We start from the raw sequence: 16564 nt of genomic DNA, 5'->3' as shown, positions 1-16564 counted from the left end.
ATAAAAAATAAATTAATGTTTAAAATATAATTATTACTTGATAAGTTTTTTATGAGAATTTTTACAGCTGTGACAGGTTAAATGAATAATAATATTAGTTAGTAGTGCTTTCTTTAAGCAAAACAGTGTGCTAGAATAAGGGCAAAAGAAAAAACAAATACATGTGCATCTAATTAGTATACCTTCTCTGTTTCTAAATTTATCAGATATTTAGTGCTGCATTTCATACAGGAAAGTCAAATTATAAATTAGATAAATGAAAAATAAAGTATAAGCTCAGACTCTGCTGCCAGCTTACACTGTGCTTCTTTCTGCTGCTCCTTCATCTGGTCCTCTCAGATCCCAATGAAAGAAGAAATAGCTGCACTGGTCATTGACAATGGCTTTGGTGTGGTCAAAGCTGGCTTTGATGGAGACGACGCCCTTAGGGCCGTGTTCCCTTTCACCATCGGGCTCCGCCAACACCAGGGCATCATGATGGGTATAGTCCAGAAAGATTCCTCCATGGGTGATGAGGCCAAGAGCAGGAAGGGTTTCCTGATCCTGAAGCATGGCATTGTCACTAACTGGGATGACATGGAGAAGATCTGACACCATACCTTCTACCTGTGGCACCTGAGGAGCACCTGGTGATACTGACTGAGGCCTCCCGAACCCCAAAGCTAACAGAGAGAAGATGGTGCAGATAATGTTTGAAACTTTCAATACCCTAACCATGTACATGTCTATTCAGGCAGCACTGTCCTTGTATGCATCTGGGCACACCACTGGCATTGTCATGGACTCTGGTGACAGCAGCACACACACAGTGACCATCTGTGAGGGCTATGCCCTTCCACTTGCCATCTTGAATCTAGACATGGCTGGCTGGAACCTGACAGGCTACCCCATGAAGACCCTGACTGTATTGGGCTACAGTTTTACCACCACTGCTGAGAGAGAAATTGTTCCTGACATAAAGGAGAAGCTGTGCTATATTGCTCTGGATTTTGAGCAAGAAATGGATACAGCTGTATCATCTTCCTCCTTGGAGAAGAGTTTTGAGTTGCTTGATGGGCAGGTGATCACCATAGGCAATGAGAGGTGCCAGTGTCTGGAGACACTCTTTCAGCCTTCCTTCCTGGGCCTGAGTCCTGTGGCATCCATCAGACCACCTTCAACTCCATTATGAAGTGTGATGTGGACATACACAAAGACATGTATGGTAATACAGTGTTGTCTGGTGGTACCACCATGTATCCATGCATTGCTGACAGGATGCCGAAGGAGATTACAGTCCTAGTACCTAGCACAATGAAGATTAAGGTCATTGCTTCCCCTGAGCTCACAAGTACTCACTCTGGATTGGCAGCTCCATCCTGGCCTCACTGTTCACCTTTCAGCAGATATGGATCAGCACGCAGGAGTATGACCAGTAGCACTCCTCCAACATCCACTGCAAATGCTTCTAGATGGACTGAGCAGGTGCCAGGAATCTGCTGCATGACCTGATTCTGAAGTATCGATTTACCCTGGCAAATGTACACACCTCATGCTAGCCTCGTGAAACTGGAATAAGCTTTTGGAAAGAAATTTGTTCTTCAAGCTTGTATCTGATATCAGCACTGGATTGCAGAACTTGCTGATTTTTGACCTTGTATTCAAGTTAACTGCTCCCTTGATATGTATTTAATAACCTGTACATATCTTGATTTCGTCTTTAGTTCATGTGGCTCAGTCACTTGGTGGCTGGGGAGAGCATGCTGTGGAAGAGAAATTTCCAGCCTAGTCGATCTTTGTGAGCACCACATAGTGATCTGTACAGGATATTAACCAGCAACTGACTTCCAGTATTTCGGAAGGCTGGCAAGGGTTCCTGAACCAGTTACCACTTACTTCTTGTTTTCTAACAGGGTGAGGAATTCCAAGCCTTAGGACCCAGTTTCTGTTCTACTTTTGTTGTTGTTTTTGCTTTTGGGCAGGTTTGTTTGTTTATTTGTTTGTTTGTTTCTCATCCTGACCACCACGGGTTGTTATTCACCTTGAGTCAGGAACATTTGCATCACCACTTGTAAATGTACTCATCCTTTTAATTTATGTAAGGTATATTGGTACTCAATTCTTAAAGAAATGACAAATTTTTGGTTTTCTACTGTTCAGTGAGAACATTAGGTCACATCTTTTGTGTAAAGAAAGATAAAAGTGCTGCAGTAACTGAAAAAAAAAAAAAGGAAAACCAGCATATCTTTATTAATTTAATCTATATGCTTAATATTTCGGTGGTATTTCAGGTACTGGGGTTGAACAGAAGGCATCACCAGACGAGTACTTAACCACTGAGCAGTTCTCCTGCTCCTTGAGAAACTATTTTTAAAGTCTTATATCTCTTAAACTCAGAAATAAATGTCAATACAGTATTAATTTGAATATGACAGATTCAACTGTTGTTTCTTTCTCTCTGTTTGGAAGAATGGTAAGGTGTTGACTTCTCAATATAATAGAAAAGGAATTAACATATGTTTCTAGTCATAATCTCTTTTTTCTTCTCAAGATAATATATTATTGTGTCATTTCATACTTTTCTGTATTAAAAATCTAATAATTCATTCATAGGAGCTCATAACAAACTTCATTGCCTCATGAGAAAGAAATACACATTGTCTTCTCATAGTCTTTCAAAACTTCTATGCTTTCTTTACTAATTACTGCTTTAGTCAATATGGTTTAGCACATCCCAGGGTATCCTTCAAATCCTGTGGCAAAACCAACTGTTTATATCAAAATATTTTGATCTAGTTATCAAACTTTTTTTTTTCTCTGTGTAGCCCTGGCTGTCCTGGAACACACTCCGTAGACCAGGCTGTCCTCGAACTCAGAAATCTGCCTGCCTCTGCCTCCCAAGTGCTGGGATTAAAAGCGTGCACCTCCACTGCCCAGCTCAAACATTTTTGTTAATAAAACACTTCATATTTTTTTAAGTCACATCCCTTTTTGTGGTGTATTTGAAAATATAGACTGTAGTATTGAGTTGACTTCATCATTGTAATCATGCACTGAATATGATATTCTGTAATTATAAGTATATTTTCCACAGTGAATGGGAATGGAAAAGCAAGCCAAAACCAAACCATAATACCCATTCCACCAAACAACCAAACAAATCTTGGGCGTAAATAAAACTATGCATCAGAATGTGATTTGTCACATAAGAGTATGCTTTCTCAGGAAGGCATTGTAACACACTCTTCTAATTCTAGCTAACCCAGAACAATCACAATTGAAGACCAGCCAGTGCTGCAGGATGATTTTCATATTGTCAATTGTAACCAGGGGAGCCTTCTCCCTCTCTGAGGAAAAGGGGAAGGGGAGGGGAAATTATTGTAGGAAGAGGGGAGTGGGGCACGGAGTGGGATATAAAGAGGATAAATAATATTTTTTTAAATTAAAAAAAATCAGAAGTGTGGAACAAATGACTATATATGGTGACAATCAGCACACCAAAAATGCATGCTGGCTTCCAGGCTAAAATAATACTCGGGCTAATCTCTTCTCTTTTCATTCTGTCTCCTACTGTAAACTCATCCAGCTCATTGATGGATTCCCATCCTATGCCTTTTAATTCCTTTAAAACCCTACTTTTCTTGCCATGCTCCTTTTTGGTCCTCTCTCTTTGCCCTCACTCCTCTTTGGCCTCTTTTTTCCTTCTTTTTCTTTCTTACTATCCAACTCTTCCTGTCCTCTTTTGGCCCAGTTAAGTATACTGGCCATGTTTAGTCTACTACTATGCTCTAGACTCCTCCAGATTTCTCTGGATCTACTTTTTATATCACCAATAAAAATTTTTTCCTTAGCTTACTTACTCATGGAGAAGTCATGCCATCGATTTCCACATTGGGTGCTGAAACTCCCAATTTACACATATCAGATACTATTTCTTCCTGATTGCTTCATAACATTCTAAACATAAGAATTATGGAAATGTAAATGAAATAAGTACCTAATAAAAAAGAATTATCATATATGTAAAAGTATGTGCTTATAAGTTAATATGTAAATACATTTTTCATCCATATTCAAACTCTTAATATCTGCCATAATGACATAGTAGGATCTATCCATGGTTAGAAAATATGATTAAAGCTAATTTTGATAGCATATATAAATATGCAATCATTTTCATGTCACTGAATTACACCAATACAATATAATCTATGATTTTCATTTTGATGATGGTAATAAAATTTTACAGGCACAGGACTACTCTGCACTGCTAGAATACTTCTAACAGTCCCACATGTTTCACAGCAAATGATATACCATTTTAATTACAATTGTTTGATGAACAAAATATACCCTACTGGTAATTTTCTTTCATGTCATTGTCATCTACCAGAGAATATTGTAATTCATAAAAACCTATGAGACTATATAGACTAGCCAAATATTTTGACAAATGAGAGTAGAAGTCACTTAAGCAGCAAGCATTGCCAAGGCCTTATATTGGCTATTTATAGTAGTATAAAGAACAAAGTAAATTTGGGGGCCAGGGAGATGTTCAACAAGTAGGAGTACTTGCTCCACAAGTAGAAGGATATAAGTTCAGAGCCAAGTACCCATGTAAGCAGCCAGTCAGGTGTGGCCCAAATGTCTCCAAAAGCAGTGCTCATTCTGGGGTGAAGATAGGAGAAGTGCTTGCTTCTCCCACCTGCTACCAACTTAGATAAAAATAAGTAATTTTCAGGCTCATTGGGAGACATTGTATCAAAGGCATAGAATGGAGGAAAATATAGCAGGACACTTAAGTCCTCCTCTAACTCTGCATGAAATCTAATGATATACAATTCTGGATCCATATGTATAAACACACACAGTAAAAACATATTTTAGGTAAAATGGATTACCTTGTAATCTCCAACTCTCTACTTGTTCCCCACCTCTTCAAAGGAAAGTCGTTCCAGGAATAAAGCTTACCTGTGAAGAACAGGTATCTATTCTGCCTACAACGGTATGCCCTAGGAAGTGACTGGTTAATCAAAGAAGACATGTCGGGTTTCTAGGTATATGCCTGCTAGATAAATTTTGGAGGACATTCTAAATTGTGGAAAACTGTGAGCAATGCTTACTAGTTCACTTGATCTTACTTTTTGTTCAAGTGTATTAACATGAAATATACCCTATAAAGACATCATAGATAGTTATTTGTCAGGAGTGTCATCAGTCAAGTAACCCAAATATATGACTTGGTGGACATTTGCCTGTAGTTTGCCCTCAAACGATCATGGCTTATATGATAATCTAGTTCATATATTAATAAGATATCTATGTCTATGTCTATGTCTATGTCTATGTCTATGTCTATGTCTATGTCTATGTCTATGCCTATCTATCTATCTATCTATCTATCTATCTATCTATCTGGTTTAGTGTTAATAATATGATGTATTGTGGCTTTCAGAGCAATTTACAAACAGGTCTATTGTTATCTAAGCAGATAATACAGGTTTGTCTGTTGTAGCTGCCAGCGGCCATGGGTTACTGGGTTCCTGAAAGGAAAGCTGGGGTTGGATAAGAAAGGCAGTGAGAGAAATAATGAGCCAAGACTAAGTTTTCTTATCAAGGCTCAATCTTTAATTCTAGGGTCCTGAATTTAAAGGGGGGAGACCCATCCCCCACTTTGCCAGGGTCTCCTTGCTCTGTCAGGCTCTTGACAGGAAAGCAAGCTCAGCAGCTCAGCAGGTAGCTTCTTGCAGGAAGGTGCAGATGTGGCAGACAAAAGACTTTACCTTGGTCAGAAGACTCCACCATGGGTGAGCTAGAAACTGTGGCAAACAAGGTCTGAGGCAGCCTGTTCAAGGCTGGGTGAAGGGCACAGTCTGCCTAAGTAAAATACATTTTAACATAAAAAACAAAAATTAAGGAAATATTGCAAACAGTAAGAACCATATCCTCACAGTCTTGAGTGAGAGAGGAAATAGTCATAGGTAGCTGAAATATGGACAACAAGGTTGGGTTTTTACAAGATGAGGAAAATAGAGGTAAAGGAATGCATTGAACAGGTGCAGACAGACTATGTCAGTTTTGTTTTCGTTGCAATAATAAACATCTACTGAATGGTTTGGAAGTACCTCAGTTGTAGTGTGTGTGAGGAAACAGTGTTTTCAGACTGGCTTGAATACAGACTAGTCAGGAAGTGACAGGAATACCTTACCTGTGTGATATTGATGCTTGAGCCTAGGAGTGGAGAATGGCATTTATGGAATTACAGCTCCAGAACTCTCAAGCACTTTATGTTTTGTGAGTAATATTGAAGCTATTTTTTAAGTTCCAAAAATGCAATGCTAGGTGGTTAAGATTTAAATAGTCATCTACTGGGATCCAGAATAGCTATATGGCTTTGCTTGTGCTTTTTTCCAATACCTATTTTTCTATAAACCTATGGATCAGAAGTCCCTTACTAGGTGTGCTATTAAACTTTGGTTCATGAGAAACTCAAGAACACAATTACGAAAAATGTACAACAACAACAACAGCAACAGTTTTAATGAATATTCAGAGATATACAGACTGGTATAAAAGGAATTTGTAGAGAGTTATTGTATATGACACTGCATGTGTATGCATCATGACTTTCTGTGCAGCATATATATCCACAAGCTCACACGAGTGAGTCTTGGGCACAGATCACTAAAACTTGAGTTTTAGATCATCAAACATACCATGTAGGTTCTGGGGTATGAACCTTGGTTCTTTGCAAGAACAGTAAACACTCTTAAACGCCAGGCAATCTCTCCAGCCACAAATTTTTACTAATGCTTATATAACAGACTACAGATCTTGAGACTAAGTCTACCCACAGAAATAGAATATAGCAGAAACTACTTCATTTAAAACCTTTCATGACAAGATAATCCTAGTCCATAGGTGCCTTGTACAGCTCCATCCTACTGATTTTAATGCTATTGTTATAGAGATTAATAGTTGAAAATTTAGGATTTAATTTATACATGCAAAGCATCAGACATTAGTTTGATATCACTAGTTTTTCTGCTAGTATGTTTTTTTAAATAGGATACTCCAAAGGATCTTGAATTTCTTATTTACTTAGTTTAACTATCCTGCCATCTTACCCCTCTGAAGATGAGACAATTATTCAGGTGTTCTCTTGTACCTTAATTTACTTAATTGAGTACTGTCAATTATGCTTTCAACTTTTTAATTATTTGAGAATTTCATACATAAATACAATGGTTTTTCATCGAGTCTCCCCTCCACTGTCTTCTTCTTCAATCCTTCCCACATAGCGTGACTAGGTTTTTAATAAAACCAAAATTCTCACTATATACCTCTCCACCATCTGGATTTTGGCAACCTTGATCATGTGTACTCTTGTGCTTGTAGTCAAAGCCATTGTAAACTCATGTGCTTAAATGTCCCTATCTGGTCAATCAAACATTGTCTTATAATTTTTCTTTAAAAAAAAAAAAAGTTTTTTTTGTTGTTGTTGTTGGTGGTGGTGGTTTTTTGTTTGTTTGTTTGTTTGGTTGGTTGGTTGGTTGGTTGGTTGGTTGGGTTTTTTTTTTTAATTATTCACTTTACATCATGCTCACTGCCCCTCTCCTCCTTACCCCCTGCCACAATCTTTCCCCTTTCCTGTTTCCCATTCCTCTTTGAAAGGCTGACAAACCCCCTGCCACTGTAAATATCCTCTCATCCTGGCACTAAAAGTATCTGTGAGGCTAGGCAGTTCTTCTCCCATTGAGCTAGAAAAGGCAACGCAGACAGAAAAACATATTCTATGTACTGGCAACAGCTTTGGGTTAGTTCTCTTTCAAATTGTCCAGGACCTCCATGAAGACCAATCTGCACAGCTTCATATGTGTGCGGAGTCCTAGGTCCAGTTCTTTTGTTGGTGCTTCAGACTAGGACAGCTCCCAGGGTCCAGGTTAATTGACTCTGATGGTTTTCTTCTGGAGTTCCTATTCCACTGAGGCCCAGAATACTTCCTCCTATTCTTCCATAAAGTTCCCCAAGCCCATCTACTGTTTGGCTGTGGGTATCTGTATACAAGTCAGCTGCTTAGTGGATCCTCTCAGATGACAAATTGCATCTGTCTATAAGAAAACTTCTGCATTGCTGGTGGTAGTACAAACTTGTACAACCACTTTGGAAATCTGGCGATTTCTCACAAAACGAAATAGTTATATCACAGGACCCAGCTATATGACTCCTGGACATATATCCAAAATATGCTCCAACATCCTACAAAGTCACTTGCTCAACTAGGGTCAGAGCAGCTTTACTGGTAATAGCCAAAAACTGGAAATAGTGTTGATGTCCCTCAACTGAAAAATGGATAAGGAAAATGTGATACATTTACACAATGGATTCTATTCAGATATTCAATGGAAAGAACTTGAGAATATCATCCTGATTGAGGTAATCCCAAAGGAAAAGGATGATATTTGCACACTTGTAAGTGAATATTAGCCATAAAACACAGGTACTTTCTTATACTCCACAGACCAAAAGGGGAATAAAATAGTCATAAGAGGCAGATAGAGGGAGGGAACTGGAAGAGTAAGGGAAAGGTAGATATGAAAGGGAATGGAGAACACAGTATCAGGTGTGGGGAAAATAGGAGAGTTGACTAGATGCCCATGATAATAAACTGAAATCTGTAATTGATCATGGTAAGGAAGTGGGGGAACACCTCCAGGATGAAAAAGAGAACTGGTATAAGGAAGGACACCAAGAGTAAATGGGGGTGGTTTTAGCAGTAACTCACTATATTGGGGATATGAAACCTGAAGGGATCACTTTCTGTAGCCAGTCAGGAACCCAGGAGGAGTGATAGAGACACCAACCCATTCATAAAACTTTCAACACAAATGTATCCTTTCAACAAGAAATTCAATGATTGGGGTGGAGAAGACTACGGTAATAGATAACTAATAACTGACCTAACATAAGACCTACCTAAATGGCAAGCACTGGTCTCTAACACTATTACTATTAATGATACTCTTACAATCTTTCAGAGCCCTCTTCTGAGATGATCCTCCAGTTTTGAAAAAAAAAATGTGTGTCTTATAGGGGGCTGATAATAAGGAATTTTTTCTTATTATCTAAACAATAACGAATTGTGGGCCCTCATGTTAATCATCATCTCTCACAAGAGGCTTATGTGAAGAGGCAACAGAGATGCACTAACCTATGGCTGTAAAGATAGGAACCTAGGGGGCACTTTAATCCTACATCCTTCCATTGGGTGTATGACCCAGCCAGGTACAGGTTTATGGTCTGCTTAATAAAAACTAAGTATGTGTTCTCTCTTGTTCATACCATGAATTCTATCAGAATAACAGAGGGAGCTTTGGCTGTCATGGATTTTGCTACAGAAGCCCAGCTGGCCTGTCATCCTGTAGCTGCTTAGTATAGCCCATATTACCCAAAAATGTTGTTCCAGGCGTCAGCTACTGGCCTCCTGAAGCAGGTCCACTCAAGCTCCCAGTAGTTTTGCTATAGGAGGCTTTCAGTTAACACTAAGCAAGACTAGAGGAATGTTAGGTCAGACAGGTGTTATTGTGGCATTGTGGTGGAATTTATATTTTTTGACAATTATAAGGGGAAGTTATTCTCTGAGTGTTACCTTTTCATTTAAGGTTTATTTAGTTAATTATATCAACTTAAAGCCAATAATTATTGTTTGGTTTTCATTATTTATTTGTGTATATGATTCCTCCTTTGACCAGCAGACAACCTGAAACAAAGTATATGCATATAAAATGCCTCTCAGTAACATTTTATATTGGGGCTTAAAACAGAGATCTAATTTAAACACATTTCTTTGTGGTTGGATGTACTAATATATGGTCTATATATGGGGTAGATAGTTAATGGGCATCATAAAATTGACAACAATATAGTTTATTTATTCTTTTTGTATTTCCTTCAGTACATCAGAGAACTAGGCTATATGGGAGGCAGTGTCAAGATCTCATTTTTATCTGCTAGTTCTGCTTACCCTGACTTTTGTATCTTGAAGTGCAAGGATCATCACTTAACACTTACATGGATATAATAAATTTTTGAGGAGGTATGAGAAAGATTGTACCTTCTCATGTTGATTACTTAGCTAATGGGAAAGAGGGAGAAGGGACTTATATTTAGTATTATAAAAATTGTTGTTCCATGCTCAAGGGCATGACATCATTTTGCCTAGGTCGGATGACCTGAAACTGTCTAGTTGTACCATTGTCAGTTTTCAGTAGTCATTGCTACCAACTGGGTGACTCCATACTCCACACTTCTAGGAAGCCAAATTGGCATATTATTACTTTCAATAGGTTCTTCTAACTTAGAGGTATCCTGTCATCTTGGGTGAAAGGACAAGACAGGGTTTCTTTGTATATAGCCTTGGCTGTCCTGGAATTCACTTTGTAGACCAGACTGGCCTCGAATTCAGAAATATGCCTGCCTTTGCCTCCCGAGTGCTTGGATTAAGGACATGTACCACCACGCCCAGCTGGGTAAAAGGAATTTTGTTTTTGACTTATCTATTCATTTAATTTTGCTCTGGAATTTGTATAATTTATATTAAATTTTCTTCTTTCTGAAATGTTTACCCTCTTTTGAAGCTGACAAAACCAGGGTCACCTATTCCAATTCTTAGTCTCATAAAAATTATTTAAGAATATATTCACTCAGAAGCTTGAGAAGAATTTTATTAGTGTTTAAAAGATGGGCATATACCCAAAAGATGCTAGCCATCCCACAAAGGCACTTGCTTAACTATGTTCGTTGCATCTTTACTCATGTTATCCAGGAATTGGAAACAACCTAAGTGTTCCTCAACTGAATAAAGGAGAAAGAAAATTTTGGTACAACTATACAATGGAATACTATTCAGCTAGGAAAACCAAAGGTATCGTGAATGTTGTATGTAAATGGATGGATCTTGAGACTATCATCCTAAGTGAGGTAATTTGGCACCAAAAGAACATGCAGAGTATATTCTCCCTTACAAGTGGCTATTCCTCATAAAATACAGAATTCCTATTCTACATGGTATAAACTTAAGGAGCCTAGGCAGGAAGAAGGGCACAAACAATGATGTTTGTGTCTCACTTGGGAGGTAGATAGAATGGTCATGGAAGGAAGATGGAGGGACACAGCTGGGTAGGACAGGGTATCAGGGAAGGAGTTGTTGGGTTGGGGGTCTGGTACAGGGAGGGGCAGAATGGCCATGAGAATGAATGATAATCGACAATGATCAGGGGCAAGGTAAGGGTCATTTAGGAAGAGATGGAGACATGGTATAGGTGAGTCACTCAATAATCAATGAGGTTGTGCTTAGCTGTGACTCACACAATTGGGGATATGGAGCCTGGGGCAGCTACCTCATGTGCCCAAGCAGGAAACCCAGTGGAGTAATTGGGACACTAACCCAACCATTAAATTTTGACCAAATATTTATCTCGTCTAGAGGAAATGCAGGGATTTGGGGATAGAACAGAGACTTAGGAAATGGCCAGCCAATAACTGGCCTAACTTGACATCTGATCAATAGACAAGCAGTAAACCCTGACACTCTATTATGCTTGCAGACAGGGTCTAGCATGGGTGTCTTCTAAGGGCCTCCACCTACAAACAGGCTCTCATAGATGCTGACACCAGCATCTAAACAGTGGATGGAGATTGTGGACTCTTACGGAATAATAGGAGGAAGGATTGTATCCCCTAATGGGATAGGAACTCCACAGGAAGACCAACAGAGTCAACTAACTTGAACACTTGGGGATTTCAGAAACTGGCACACCCATCAAAAACGTACCAGGGCTAGACCTGGAGCTTTCTGCCCATTTAACAGAGGCGGAGTTTGGACTTCATGTGGATCCTGAACTATTGGATCTTGGGCTATTCCAAAAGCACTTACTTGCAACTAGGATATGTTTTTTGAGAGGGCTGCCTTGCCTAGTCTCAGTAGGAGAGGAAGTACCTAGACCCCCCCCCCCACACACACACACTTGATGTCCCAGGGTTGGTGGGTAGGGGTAAGCAGGGTAACCCCACAGTCACTCAAAGAAGGGAGAGGATTGTGTAAGTCGGTGGCCAGGGAGAAGGCAGTGAGCATGATGTGAAATGAATGTTTTTATACTTGATCTTAGCCAAAAGGCCAAGAAGTGATGAGATGAATGTTATAAATAAATAAATAAATAAATAAATAAATAAATAAATAAATAAAATTAAATAAAATAGGCAACTCCAGGGCTGGTCAGCTGTGAATCACAGTCACTGCCTAAGGAAGAGAATATCAGAGCAAAGTAAAATCATACTGTTTAAACCAGCATTGAGACCATTCACATAGCAGAAAAGCAAATGTGATGGAGAGATAAACCTTAGAGAAAGCACAAAGAAGCCTGGAATGTTAGAGGAAAGAGTGCTTAGAAAGATGATAGAAGTAGAGAAGTTGATGTGTATTTCTGAGCTTTAAAAGAGTAGCCAGGCTTCCTAAACTGCAACATCATTGAGAGAAGCACATTATCCCATTAAAGAAGTTATTAATCCCTATACCTCTTTAGCATAGCTTAAGGTGAGTTGGCCTTCTAGGTGTGTTTCCTTGGCCTACTGATGGGTAGGGTCAACTAGAATATTAAGTATCCATACAGACCAGATATCTTATTCTCTTGAACACAGGGATAACTAAAAAAATTCTGTATTGGCTTTTTTTTATTCTCTAGTACTGTCTCATAATTAGTTTTGAAGAGTTGTTTGTTGCTAAATGTGCAATTTATTTTTTAATGTTTTGGTAGGTTTTAACAGTTCTTGTTTGATTGTTTGGTTGTTTGTTTTTTCATATCTCTGATAAAAAAATTACTTTCTGATGTTGAATGTTCAACTTTTCATTATAACTAGTATTACATTTTTTATTAGACAAACTCTACCTCTGTGCTATAAGATTAAATTGATTGATTGATTCCCCCATAACAATGTATCAAAACTTCTGTTTTTCTTATCCTTTCATTTATTCTTATTCATCTAATGTCTATGTAACTATATGGATAACTTGTGCTGAACTTGAGGATACGTTTGTTATATTGGTCTTCCTAGGTTAATGAATATCTGAATGTTATTTCTTATATAGATATTTTTATCCACTTAGATATAAAGATAGGTGATCCTGAGTTTTTCAAATAATCTTTAGAAATTAAGGAATTGTAATTTGAGAAATTTTCTCTTGTTCTGAAGAGGATTTCTTCATGGTTGTGTACTTCCGAGAAGCAGTGGAAAAAAATCACATATTTATTCTTAAATACATGTGAATTTAAAAGAAAACAGGACCTTTGGCAATTCATTGTTCAGAAGAGGGAAAAGCAAGCCCATTTCCATTTTTTTGGACATGATAATTTTTTTACTATAAAATCAGAATAAATGGTAATTAAGACAGATATAAGTAAATCTGAATAATTTTAAGTGCTGACAAACCATAACTTTAAAAAGTATTTATAACTATTAAAATATAATATAATATATATTATATTATACATATATATATATATATTAAGATAAACAGGAAGAAGTAAACAAAGCTCAGCAAGTGATCAGTGTAATTTTACTAAAGTATTTTAGAATACAAGTTCTATAAATGATAAGAATTTGCTGAATTGTCCTAAAAATATGAAGAAGACTCATCTAATTTTAGGGATTAAAATGCATAACCACAACAGGAAGTCCTTTATTAGGGAATGCTGAGGTGATTTCCTGTGTGTGGAGAGGAGACAAATTCATCAATGAGTTGGTAAGAAGACACCAGTTACAAACACTGTGTGTAAAGTCACTCATTAGAGCACTAAGTTTTCTTAAGATATGTGTTAATAAATCAGTATTTTTCTTATTATTTCTATTCTAAAATTCATTTGTTTTAGAAAATATGCCTATGCTCATGAGGATATATGCATTTTACTATGATTACAATGCTACTATAGATTCTCAAAGATGAAAAATAGCTTACATATTCAACATAGTGATTTTACTATTTACTAAATGAAATATGAAGTATAGAAAAATAATCTCAAATAACTTAGACATTTTTGATATGGTACTGTTTTATCTATTTTGGTATCTTGTCTGATATTTTGCAATTTCTGAAAATAAGACACATTGTATATTTTTGCATAAAAGGTAATTTTGTTATTAGAGAGAGATTGAAAGAGTGGGAGTGGGTATGTGCTAGTGGACATGGTGATACAATCCCATGATGCAAAAAACAGTATTTTGTCAAGTGTATTCCTTTTTTTTTTTTTTTAGTTCTATTTGTTTTATTTTGACTTTTTATTATAACAATTTAATTAGGTATTTTCTTCATTTACATTTCCAATGCTACCACAAAAGTCCCCCAAACCCTCCTCCCCACTACCCTCCCCCCACTCCCACTTCTTGTCCCTGGTGTTCCCCTGTACTGAGGCATATAAAGTTTTCAAGACCAATGGGCCTCTCTTTCCACTGATGGCCGAATAGGTCATCTTCTGATACATATGCAGCTAGAGACACGAGTTCTGGGGGTACTGGTTAGTTCATATTGTTGTTCCACCTATAGGGTTGAAGATTCCTTTAGCTCCGTGGGTACTTTCTCTAGCTCCTCCATTGGGGGCCCTGTGATCCATCCAATAGCTGACTGTGAGCATCCACTCCTGTGTTTGCTGGGCCCCAGCATAGCCTCACAAAAGACAGCTATATCAGGGTCCTTTCAGCAAAATCTTGCTAGTGTGTGCAATGGTGTCAGCGTTTGGGGGCTCATTATGGGATGGATCTCCGGGTATGGCAGTCTCTAGATGGTCCATCCTTTTGTCTCAGCTCCAATTTTTGTCTCTGGAACTCCTTCCTTGGGTGTTATGTTCCCAATTCTAAGAAGGAACAAAGTGCTCACACTTTCATCTTCGTTCTTCTAGAATTTCATGTGTTTTGCAAATTGTATTCTGTATCTTGGTTATTATAAGTTTCCGGGCTAATATCCACATATCAGTGAGTACATATCATGTGAGTTCTTTTGTGATTGAGTTACCTCACTCAGGATGAGACGCTCCAGGTCCATTCATTTGCCTAGGAATTTCATAAATTCATTCTTTTTAATAGCTGAGTAGTACTCCATTGTGTAAATGTCCCACATTTTCTGTATCCATTCCTATGTTGGGGGGCATCGGGGTTCTTTACAGCTTCTGGCTATTACAAATAAGGCTGCTATGAACATAGTGGAGCATGTGTCCTTCTTACCAGTTGGAAAATCTTCTTGATATATGCACAGGAGAGGTATTGCTGGATCTTCCAGTAGTACTATGTCCAATTTTCTGAGGAACCACGAGACTGATTTCCATAGTGGTTGTACAAGCTTGCAATTCTACCAACAATGGAGGAGTGTTCCTCTTTCTCCACATTCTTGCCAGCATCTGCTGACACCTGAATTTTTGATCTTAGCCATTCTGGCTGGTGTGAGGTGTAATCTCAGGGTTGTTTTGATTTCCATTTTCCTGATGATTAAGAATGCTGAACATTTTTTCTGGTGCTTCTCAGCCATTGGGTATTCCTCAGGTGAGAATTCTTTGTTTAGCTCTGAGCCACATTTTTTAATGGGGTTGTTTGATTTTCTGGAGTCCACCTTCTTGAGCTCTTTATATATATTGGATATTACTCCCCTATCAGATTTAGGATAGGTAAAGATCCTTTCTCAATATGTTGGTGGCCTTTTTGTCTTATTGATGGTGTCTTTTGCCTTACAGAAGCTTTGCAATTTTATGAGGTCCCATTTGTAGATTCTTGATCTTATAGCACAAGCCATTGCTGTTCTATTCAGGATTTTTTCCCCTGTGCCCATATCTTCAAGGCTTTTCCCTACTTTCTCCTCTATAAGTTTCACTCTCTCTGGTTTTATGTGGAGTTCCTTGATCCACTTAGATTTGACCTTAGTACAAGGATATAGGAATGGATCAATTCGCATTCTTCTAAATGATAACCACCAGTTGTACAAGTACCATTTGTTGAAAATGCTGTCTTTTTTCCACTGGATGGTTTTAGCTCCCTTGTCAAAGATCAAGTGACCATAGTTTTGTGGGTTCATTTCTGGGTCTTCAATTCTATCCCATTGGTCTACTTGTCTGTCTCTATACCAGTACCATGCAGTTTTTATCACTATTGCTCTGTAGTACAGCTTTAGGTCAGGCATGGCGATTCCACCAGAGGTTCTTTTATCCTTGAGAAGAGTTTTTACTATCCTAGGTTCTTTGTTATTCCAGATGAATTTGCAGATTGCACTTTCTAACTCGTTGAAGAACTGAGTTGGAATTTTGATGGGTATTGCATTGAATCTGTAGATTGCTTTTGGCATGATAGCCATTTTTGCTATATTGATCTTTCCCATCCATGAGCATGGGAGATATTTCCATCTTCTGAGATCTCCTTCAATATATTTCTAAAGAGACTTAAAGTTTTTATCATAAAGATCTTTCACTTCCTTAGTTAGAGTCAAGATATTTTATATAATTTGTGTCTATTGAGAAGGGTGTTGTTTTGCTAATTTCTCTCTCAGCCTGTT

At 38.0% G+C, this 16564-nt stretch overlaps 1 pseudogene; it reads left to right on the top strand.

Moving 5' to 3' along the window:
* Positions 276-1648, top strand: Gm6751 (predicted gene 6751; annotated as a pseudogene).
* Positions 1649-16564: the final 14916 nt, after the last annotated feature.

This window comes from Mus musculus, chromosome 17 (genome assembly GCF_000001635.26).
Source record: "Mus musculus strain C57BL/6J chromosome 17, GRCm38.p6 C57BL/6J".
NCBI classification, from domain to species: Eukaryota; Metazoa; Chordata; class Mammalia; order Rodentia; family Muridae; genus Mus; species Mus musculus.
This window is presented reverse-complemented; position numbering and strand designations above follow the sequence as displayed.